The sequence below is a fragment of the Rhineura floridana genome, chromosome 9 (assembly GCF_030035675.1).
Source record: "Rhineura floridana isolate rRhiFlo1 chromosome 9, rRhiFlo1.hap2, whole genome shotgun sequence".
Lineage (NCBI taxonomy): Eukaryota > Metazoa > Chordata > Lepidosauria > Squamata > Rhineuridae > Rhineura > Rhineura floridana.
Window position 1 is genome coordinate 109,198,435 of NC_084488.1, and position 11,584 is coordinate 109,210,018.

Genomic DNA, 11,584 nt, shown 5'->3' on the forward strand with positions numbered 1-11,584 from the left:
GGTCAGTCTCTGACTCTTAACTGTCTTGGAATGCTCCTGTCAATCACAAGCCGTTTTCCACCAACATTCCAAAAGGGCCCCCAAGCCCCTGTTACGGTGGTTGTTCTTATTACCCCATGAAGAACCTCAGATTTGATGTTATTCCCTTATAAAGTGCCCAAAATTTGCCAACAATTTCACAACGATTAATGATAAGCTAAGAAAGTCCCTGCAATAAGAAATGCAATACAAAAGGAAAAAGGAATTCATGTCTAGGGTGGCTTTGCAGAAGATAATTTGAAAGGCTGTCCAGTCCAAGTCTGGTTTAAAGCTAAAGAACCCTAGACAGGGAGAGCAGGACGGGTCTTGAAGTTGCTCATCAACAGTCAGCACTTGGACAGCAGACCGAGTAGGCACCTGGTTCACCTTACCCCGGTGAGATGGTTGTATTTCTATTTAAATTACAGTAATTATTTCTAAATTTGTCATCTAGACAAATAAATTAGCATCCGCCAATGCTATGTGTATCTGTGTCCTCTTTTGTCCTCTGGTAATGCATAAGTGGCCATCCTAAGGTCCCCAGGCATTAACATTTTACAACAATATATCATAGGAAACAACACGTTTTTATTGAAGCGAGTATCTGATCTCTCTGCATGTTTTGGTGCAGCTTCTCGCTGTTCCTTCATGTCTCTGTTTCTTTGGTTTGGGGTGATTCTGTGCAGCTCTGTGACTTGGTGGTCCAGCTCTTCTTGTTTACACCATCAGGTCTTCAGTGGTCTGGAGAAATGCTTCCGTCTCTTTTTTATGTTAATGGTGAGAGGCTCCCGGGCACTCCCTTTCATGTCCTCAAGGCATAGAAATCTCATTCTCTAGCTGTTGAACTCTCTTTCTCTCTTTCCTCAGACCATTTTGGCTTCTGCAGACCATAGGAACATCGGCAGCTCTCTTATACCGAGTCAGACCACTGGTACATCTACTGCTGCATTGCCTACACTGACTGGCAGCAGATGATTGACTACCTCTCTAGGTCCTCTGCTGTGATGCCATGATGCCAAAAGGTTTTCTTTTGTGTACACATAGTACAGTCTTCATGAGGAGGCTGCAGACTGCACTCTCCATGTGAATGAAATTCCATGTCATGATTGTAGCTTCTCGAGCACCGGCCACATAGGAACGTAGCAAGCTGCCTTATACTGAGTCAAGCCAGCTGTCCATCTAGCTCAGTATTGTCTACCCTGACTGGCAGCTGCTGTTGAAGATTCCAGGCAGGGGATATCCCAGCCTTATCTAGAGATGCCGAGGATTGAACCTGGGACCTTCTGCACACAAGGCAGGTGCACTACCACTGAGCTATGGTCCTTTCCCATACTGGATTTCTCTTTTGCTGCTACTGACCTAGCTTGCTAGTGTGGAAGAAAAGAAGCCTTTACTCTCTGTTTTGGGTTGCAACAAAGTCAGAGACACTTTATTCGAGCAATTGCAAGAGAAGGCAGCAACCAGACAGAGTGTCCCCTGTCCTTGAGCAGATCTTCAGCCGGTGTAATCTTTTAGGCAAGTATTTATACTAGGTTATCGCAGCGCTAGCTGTTATTTCATATTAAAGATATGCCTAATCAGGCATTACCCACTATCTTCCTGAAACATAACTGAGCAGCACATTCTGTGGTTTCCTTGACTCAAAAATAAGGTCTTTTCCCTTGTCGCGTATACAAGTCATCCAAGATGGCTGCACTTAGGCCATTTTGTTCTTTTCTGCTTCCACACTAGGATGCCATCTCTCTTCTGCAGTTCTTTCTTTCTGGCCTGGGCTGCTGTGAATGAGCAAGACAAATTGCTTCTGCAGATCTGCAGGGCTGTTCCCTAAAACATCCTCTGAGATGGCATCTGCTTGCTTTCCTTGACTTCAGGATGAATTAATCTGTCAACTGCATGATTCAATTGATTCTGAGTATCTTGTCTGAAAAGATTGTTTTGTTTTGAAAAGCTATTTGAATTGGATTGGAAAGCAACTTTTTTCCTGATCCATTTTTCCTACTTACATTTTGGAGCCTTAATGGGAATGCAGTGATCCTCTACATACATTGCTGTACCTGGATTTTTAAATTTAAGGACTTTGTCTGGAGGAACATCAAATTATCAAGATGTCTGTTAGCCTGCTGTTTGCTTTTGGTCACCCAGTTTAACATTCCTGTTTTTGCTGTACATCTCTTCTTGATATCACCCATTCTCCCTTATCTCCAGCAACCTGGGTTGCCATCTATGCCAAACTGATCAGTGAGGATCCGATTCCTTCCTAGAACTAGTATTCATGTTTCCAATTCTCTGTTGCAACCTTTTTTTAACAATCCATGTGAAACTGCTGAACTAGTCATGGGTCCATCAGTTCTTGCAAAAATTCCTTGTCCATGGTAGCTTTCCATTCAGGTTAGCTTTCACTTGGCTAATTTGAATCTGTGCCAATGCTGCATTTTTATGAGCCCTTTCAGAAATGCAGCTGCAGCTTTGGTCTGTGAACAGAGCTTGAACATCTTGCTTCTAGCCACCTCCAAACTGCATAATTTGTTTCCTTCTTCAAATAGCAAAATGGCATGCCTGGATTTTCAAATTACCTTTGCCAAAATATAGAGCTTTTTTTTTTTTTGGCTAGTGTTAATGCCATACCCTCTATGACAATGGAAAGATGCTTCCAAGGTATACCCCATGCCCAGAGATTCTGTCCATGTGGTTCAAGTGCTGTTAAGACTATAGTGCACATGCTTTTGTATCATATTTTTACAGGGTGTGAGCGACAGATTTTTGCACCCCATTTAGGAACAGTTTCCCAGTAGAGCTGAAGAAGTTATTTTGAAAGGATGTTTAAACAGTAATAGTTCTTATGCCATTTTAAATGTTACCAAATTTTTAAGAATTGTTATTGACACAAGGGCTAAACTGCTCAGAGATTAAAAACCATGGAATAACTGGTTTTATGATGCTTGTTCAATTGTTTGTAATGGTCGTTGGATCAATAAACATATTTCAACAACATGCCTGGATTTGCCTCAGCAAAGGATTTAATCCCCTTTGGAGAACAGCATCAAATAGTCCCTCCATAAGCTTCTCACTCAAGGCTCTTTCCATTCCGCTGTTGTCCATGAAAGGCTACTTCTGAATGACCTGAAAGCAATGGAGACTGGGGCCTCTGATGTCAGTGGGGCAGTGAATCCACTCTGGGTTTCAGTCCTCACTTTTAAGAAGTTGTCCAAGGTGCTGAACCTATTTTGGAAATAGGTTTCACCACCTTGGACGTTGCCTTGAAAGTTCAGACTAAACCCAGAGTGGATTCACTGCCCCGCTGACATCAGAGCAAATCAGTCTATACTGCCTGACATAATTCTTGCAGTGCTGCTAGGGCAAGACATTTTTATGATAGTCTGTGCGTCTTTGAGAATAACTCCTTTTGCACCTTTGTTTTCGTGACAGTGGCAAAAAAAATCTGTGCCACTTTGTTTGCAGCACCTTCTTTTTTCTCCTGCCCATCTTCTCTCTTCCCTAGGGTGACTCCTTCCAACTAACCTAGCAAAACCTTTTACTTCCTCTCTCTGAATATTTAAATAAGAAAAACAAAGTTAACAATTCCCCCCTGAAATTCCAGAAAGGGCACACCCCTTTTTAAGGGACTTCCTGAAAATTTAGGCAGTCAAAGAGCACCGGAGTAATGCAGCATAGAGAAGGGAGTGAACATGTGTTGAGAGTGGAACTTTGTCCCAAGAATTCCCTTCAATTTGGCTCACTTGGCTTTGGGCTTCCTAATCCTGTTTGTGAAGCTACTCACCGCAATCCAAAAGAGATCCAGGTAGAAATTCTACTTCAGAAACATGGAGGAGATGGAGAAAGTTGTTGTAAAATAACTCATAAAGAATCACTGAAAAAATAAACAATAAATTAATATTGTGATACTAACCAATAACATTGACATGTTGTTAACAGTAAATCCTGAGACTAAAAAAAAAGTGAGAAGTCTCTTTCTATCCTTTTCTCTTCCATCTGGGTCTAACTAACTCTTCTTCCCTAACTGCCTGACTCCCCTAACTGCCTTGGAATATTCTTGTTCATCACATGTTGGCTCCATCTCAGCCAACATTCTCAAAGGCCTAGATCAGGTCTTGCTACCGTGGTGCTTCAGATGTTGCTGCACTGTAACTTCCATTATCCCTGAATATTATTTTTATTTGTATTTATTATTACATTTATATCCCACCTTTCCTCCGAGGAGCTCAAGGTGGTATACATGGTTCTCCTCTCTCTCCATTTTATCCTCACAACAACCCTAGAGGCCTAGAGGGTAGGTTAGGCTGACAGACTGTGACTGGCCCAAGATCACCCAGCAAGCTTCATGGCTGAGTCAGGATGTGAACCCTGGTCTCAAAGATCCTAGTCCAACACTCTAACCACTACATCATGCAGGCCATGTTGGCTGGGGCTGATGGGAGTTGGAATTCAATAACATCTATAATGCTCCACATTGGCTACCCCTCGTCTGGAACATTATCTTTGAAAACCTAATACCAGATATCCCTTATTTTAAAAAGATTTACTTCATTAAATGTTAGCCTGTATATGGCTTGATTTGCATGCAATATTGAACCATAAGTCTGAATAAACTATGGTTTAATCAGCATGGGAGGGAACAAACTATACTCTGGTGTGTTGTTACATGCAAACTTGGGCTCATGGTTTGTTTCTCTCCAAACAAACCGTGAGTGGTAAGCGAAGAACAAACCCTGGCTTTTGCTCATACCTTGTCTGGAGAGAAATAATCCACAAGCCCATATGAAATGAAATCACAGTAATAACTGTCAAGAAATCCTGATTTCTTGGTCCTAGAAAGTGGCTCTTGTGCTCACATTTCTGGGAAAAGAGCTAGCCTATGTTCCTTCTACAATCTTCTCTGTTTGCCTGTGTGAGATATTTTCTTGCACATGCTATCTCTGATATGAGTTGCCCTTCAAGGCTGTTATGGCTCTGCTAATTGGAGTCACACACCTTAGTGGTGAGACTCTCACCTACCCTCTAGGCCTGGAAGGTTCCAGCCAATTGCCCCTCTGAGTCATCAGAAGGGTCTATTCAAGTGCCCTTTTGATTGGTTGAGGAATCTGCCTTGCTTTTGCTAGGCTTGTTCTGTGAAAGTGTTTCAGGATCCTTTGTTCCCTGCCCCACACATCTTGATCCCTCTCTTGGATGCTGAGACCTGTGCTATTTCCTGGCTAGTGGGGTCAAATGCTTTAAAGTGGTTTGCTTTAAAGTAGGCAAGTTAGCTTTATTTGTTTTAGTGTCTGCCTTGTGAGTTCCCTATTTTGCACTGTGGTATTTCTTAACATCTTATTATCTGTATATTTTCACTAGATGCGGGTTCCTATTTTATGCCGCTATATTTTTAAATAATATTTTAAAATAAAATCTACCTCTTATAATTTGTTGTAGTTTATTGATGAGATTTGGTTCTAAATCTGGTCCTATCTGTTTGGCTATCTGCTACTGAGTAACTGCAGAGGCTTTGAGACTCAAGGGACAGAAAATCTGGTTTTAGCTCTTGTTCCAGTGAATCTCAAAGGATATCGAGGATTAAATTCTTAGTCTCCTGGCCCAAGGTGGGGAGGACATGAGGAGTGGTGGTAGCATTACTACCTGGCAAGGTGGGTTTTACCCTGGTTGTGTGGCACTAGCTATCACAACTAGGTGCATGGGCCCCTGGTCTGGGACCCATACAACTTGACAGCAATAATTAAAATTATGCATATCGAATTGTAGGGCCTACAATGGCCAGAACGTGATTTACACGATAAATGCCTCTGTTTTGCATTAAGTATGACCTGACATTCATCTAAACAAGACCAGAAAGGCTCAAAGGGCAAATTAAGCCTTGTATATGAACACCTTCTCGATGTTGCTGGTTCTTGAGCTGCATTCTAGAATTGCAACAGCCCATCTATTTCATAAAATTCTGATTCTCTACATGGATATTTCCCCATTGTTCACAAGGTGGCAGCATTTGCTTTCAGAAAGGATTTTGTTTTGCAGACGTCAGTGTGGAGTTATTATTTCAGCAGAAATAGTACCTAGATCAATTTGTGCATGTCCCTCTTTTCCTGTCAGTAAATACATGTGAATGTTCCTTTTTAAAAACTCATTTTTAAAACCTGTCTTCTGGCCTGTATCTGTAATAGTTCCAAAATGCAAAAGACAAAGCTATCCTTTGCATGTTGTTATTTAATTTAATAATGTTTAGTAATTAACACCCTGATTCTCTACTAGCAATGTCTAATTCCCATATGCTTTATTTTTTTATTCCATTTGGCGACATTTCATTGTTTCCATTTTAGGGATTTATTATTTATTTATTTATTTATTGCATTTGTATACTGCCCCATAGCCGATGCTCTCTGGGATGGTGGTTCTCAGCCCAGATCTAGTAGTTTCTAAGCTAATTGGTTTTTGATTAAAAATTGGTGCTAAATTGCCCACAGTCCCAAGTATAAGAAAAAGAAAGCTGTTAATGTTACATTTCTGTCCTGGATTATGTATGCAACTCAGCTGTGGCTAAGTGCACGCGTGACATAAATGTGAAGCTCTTACTGCTGAGGGCGCCATCTTGATCATGGAGTCAGACTGGGTGGGGAAGGACCGTAGAGCATGTAGAAGGTTCCAGGTTCCATCCTTGGTCTCTCCAGGTAGGACTGGGGAAAGCTCCTGCCTGAAACCCTGGAGAGCAGCTGCCAGTCAGAGTAGACCGTACTGAACTAGATCGATCCATGGTCTGACTCAGGATAAGGCAGCTTCCTATATTTCTATGTTGTGATTGTGATGGGTCAGTCTGTGCAGTAAAATGTATTCATAGCCTCTGGACTACTGTGAGTAGCATGGCTCCTGATACTTCTCTTTATTTGAAATATGTATAACCCATCTTTCCATCTGACAATGGGTCTCCAACACCCACCCACCCACCCACCCATCCCTGGAACATTTGCAGTATAAAAAGTTACAGGAGTTCAGCAAGAAGCTACAGGACATGGATGTATAAGGAACAAAGCAGTATGCCTGCCCCTCTTGCAGGCCCCAACACTACTGAAAGCAGGATTAGGTTTAACTGCCCTGATGCCATCATGCATGCACAAGAGAAAGCACATCTGGAAAGGCCCTAGGCAAAAATACATCCCTCAAAATTAATTAAACAAATACGAAGGCTTGCCTTTTGATTAATTTCAGCACAACTATCTAAATCAGCTTAGGGTATGGGTCAGATTAAACTCCTCTTTCACAATTCTTAGGTCTTGCTTTGCCCTTCCACTCTTCTTTATTCATCTACAGACCACATCCACTTCCTTCTCTCAGGAATGTGGGCTCTGGTTTTTGATCACAGTGCCAAATATGCATCTCTACCCAATAACGTTAAAGTTATCTGCAGAGAAATGGAGAGGTGACTCTGGGAGCTCTTTATGGCGTTGTGATACAGGTGTGGTTGTGTGTGAGAAAAAACACTCTAACATAAACGTCTTTTAGTGATAACTGGATAAATTAGCACTTTGCTGAGTTGCATTATGCTCTGCTCCTTTTACAGCAGGAATAAATTCCAGATTACCTGGGGAGGTATAGTGTTTACATGCAGTGGCAGCTAGTGGCTCCATGTTGGTGGGGCAGCGGAATCTGCTCCGGGTTTTAATGTAAACGTTCAAGAAGCTGTCCAAGGTGCTCCTTGGACAGCTCTTTGAAAGGTTTACATAGTCTCGGAGGATTTGAATATTCATTTTCATGGCTAAAGTTGCTTCTTCCCCCTGCACATATAAATGACTCTGGAAAGGGCTTTTTACTGAGAGCACACATACCCTGTCCCTTTAAAGTAGTAGTTCCTGTTGCGCTGACTCAGCCTCTCCCACATAGAACAGACCCTCTTAAATATGCCCGCATTTCATTAGATGCCAGGATGTTACTTCAGTTCTGAACAGAGGAGAGGTGCAAAGAGCTTCTCACTGTGAGTCAACACAGTTAAGGCTGGTATAGGTACTGCCCCCCACCCAATGGGGCAGCTGACAGGGGTGGGATGCCTGCATCATTTTGTGGGCTGCTTCTATTTCTGCTTTCAAATGTAGCAGCCATGTTATGTTATGCTATGCCTCTATAGCAGCTATTTTGTGACATTGCACACCCTCAAAATTCCAAATGTACCCACAGGCCAAAAAATGGTTGGTGGACCCTGCTCTGAAATGGACTCTCACCATTCCTTATCTGGCAGTGACAATGAAAGCAGCAGTTGTGGCATGCAGGGAGAGAAGAGGAGGGGAGAAGAGGTTTGCTCCCTCCTTCCCTCCCTCTTTATTGCCCTAGTATCCTGAGTAGAATGTCAGTACACTGGAACCAAGGTCCAGGGGCTTATGGGAGATCAGTAGTGACAAAGAGTGTTTGGCGGCTGTAGAGAGGACTGGTGGTGACTAGAGGAGGGAAACCAACAATTCTTCTGTCGCTTGGATTTGACTTGAGCTGGAGAAGAATTAGGAACTTTAAAAGCTTGGCTCTCCTTTTGAGGATAAAAGGATAGAAGGGAGGAGGGGGGGTTGCCCCAGAATGACAGAAGAAAAAAGGGAAAAACATAGGTAGGAAATTACCAAAAGTTTATTTAGGAGCATGTATTTTTTAAAATTCTTGTAAAAAGCCCATCGCGTTTTGGCTAACAATATACAGCCTTCATCAGGGGCAATTACTGAATGTCGACCCGTGCGCTGGTCTCAACCAAAAATGCTTTCGAGAGAGTATTAGTAATCAATATCACGATCATCGGAACAAATCTAAGGATACCAAGTGATTGAAAAAATTTGTTTTTGTGTGTCCTTATGTGTTTTGAAGTTGACAGGTTAATTTTTCATCTAGAGCTTGAGGTGGGCTTTTACAACTCCTCAAATAATCTCCTTGTGGTGACTGTGCCACAAGTCAAACCCAAAGTATATAGAGAGTGCCATGAAACAATACAAAATCAGCCCATAGGTGCCTTGGAATGATTTTGCATCTAGTCACCTTGAGCTGAGGAGGTACAATCCTAAACAGACTTCCTATAAAGCAAGACTAGTCTCTTCAACAAAGTAGGACTTACTTCTGAGGAAATATGTGTAGGATTGCACTACAAATTCTCCCACACGTATGCACATAGCTGGGCACATGGTCCTTCCCTCTAACACACACATCCCTCTTTTGTAAGTCCTATAAAAATGGCAGAATGATTACACTCCAGATCCGTATACCTGACTTGTGAATAAGGAAAAATATCGCTGGCAATTCAGGCATAACTCAGCAATGTCTGAACAGGGTCACCAACAGTGTGGGCTACAGGAGGTACATGTGTACTGGGTACTGGACTCTTCACTTTCATTTTTTTAAAAAAACTAAGTCAATCAAACATTTACAAAGAAAGTTAGAAATCAAAACCTGGAGGCATCCATGTACAATTGTGCAGGGATGGTGGTGCAGGGGCCCAATCCACATACAATGTACTGGGCCACAGAAATCCTGTTGGCATCCCTGTATACCAGCACACTACAAATAAAAGCTCTACTACATCTTTATTTTCCCTCTGATGGGTTGTTATATCAAGAAATATTTTAAATAAACATTGCTGCTTGGATGGAACATTTTGAACTCTTTCGCCAAAGGATTTAGGATGATATTTCTTTTATGCCACTTGGTGGCTGCATCTCACTGTCAAGTTCCATAAAAGAGTGTGATGTTAGTGACAGTAGTGAAAATCTGCAGATTTTTGTGTGCAGAAATTTTAGTTCTTTCTTCCTCTATGCAGCAGCTGAAAAACAAATTTTAAAATCTATATTCTATGACAAATGCAACACAGCAAATCCATGTTTGGAAATTAGGAGACAAAGCAGATTTGAAAGTGAGCCTGACAGTAAAAGTTAACATCTAATGGATATTGTAAAATAATGCCTCCTGGTGTTTGAATTGTCAATATTTTTACAAAACTACATCAGGCTGTGCTCTGCCACCCTAGTCAGAGGCAGCATGCTTCTGAAAACCAGTTGCCGGAAGCCTCAGGAGGGGAGAGTGTTCTTGCACTCGGGTCCTGCTTGCGGGCTTCCCCCAGGCACCTGGTTGGCCACTGTGAGAACAGGATGCTGGACTAGATGGGCCACTGGCCTGATCCAGCAGGCTCTTCTTATGTTCTTATGTTCTTAGAAGGAAAGAAGAGAGGTGGAGCTATTTCATTAAGAGATCAGCTGCCTTTGGTCCAGCCTCACCGATCACCAAACAGCAGCCATTCCATTAGGCTTTCGTAATACAGTAATATCTCCGTTGAAAAAGTAGATGCATTCTTGCACATTCTGTTTTTAACAGAATTGTTGGTACCGGAGGAAGGAATAACATGGAAAGAATAGGGATAGGTTCCTACACCTGCTTATAGATGGGGGGCAGCTTCAACAGGAGCTTTAAAGTGTACCTACCTGGTACCCTCCCCCTCCCCCTCCCCCTCCCCCTCCCGCCCCTCCTTCTCCTCCTCTGAATCATATTGGATCCTTCCCTCCCTATGGCAGAGCCTGGGAGAAAGAAGAGAGATCTTTAATGCAAAGCAAACACACATGCTTGCCAGTTTCACTCTAGCAAAGCAAAGGCACAGGCTTATCAGTTTATTGATAGCAAAGCAAAGACACAGGCTTGTCAGTTTCACCTTTAAAAAAGCCTTTGTTAAAAGGAACTTTGTTCCTGGAGGATTCCTTAAGGGAGGTATTACTGTATCTATGGCAGAGCCATTCCTTGATCCAGACCAGGATTCTGGAATGCTCTGGGCTAGGCATAGGCTGGTCCACCCCAGGAGTTACAGAGAATTCTGGAAGGAAGAACATCAGTATATATATAACTATGAGCAAGGAAGGTACTTTGAAATAAACATCTTCATTCAATAACCTTAGCCTTTGTCTAAGTTCTTATTTTCAAGAGTGCTAGGTCTCTGGACTCAACAGCTTTCTCAGCTGTTTTCATCCTAGTTGGTTGTAATAAGAACTGGTGTTTGAGCTTGCTTTTTTCTTCCTCCCTCCTCATTCCTGTTTCCTTTTGTGTCATGTCTGTTAGATTTTAACTGTAAAAGCAGGGACTGACTTACTCCTGATCTTTCCAAATAATGCTTGCAAGAATCACTTTATTGACACTTAATTAAACTAGAAATGTTCCAGTCCTGTCCAATTTTTTTGTCCCATTGATTTCATAGGAATGTAGGAAGCTATCTCACACCATGACATTAGTAGTGCAGCTAGCTCAGTCTTGTTTTTACTGACTGGCAGCAGCTCTCTGGGGTTTTACTGGCATCTTTTCCAGCCCTTTCTGGAGATGCTAGACTAGAGACTGAGCTTGGGACCTTTTGCATGTGTTCTACCCACTGTGCTATGGCCCTTCCATTTTAATTTGGCATTGCTTGTGAATATTTAGAATCATAATCTTTAGTTGCTGTGCTTTCTTTTAAATAGCATAATTTGGAGGTTTCCCCCAGTAAGCCAGTGCCCAGAATGTTAATTTTGCATGATGGCATGCGTAATTATGCACAGACACTTGGGGGAGTTGAATTATTAGGGAG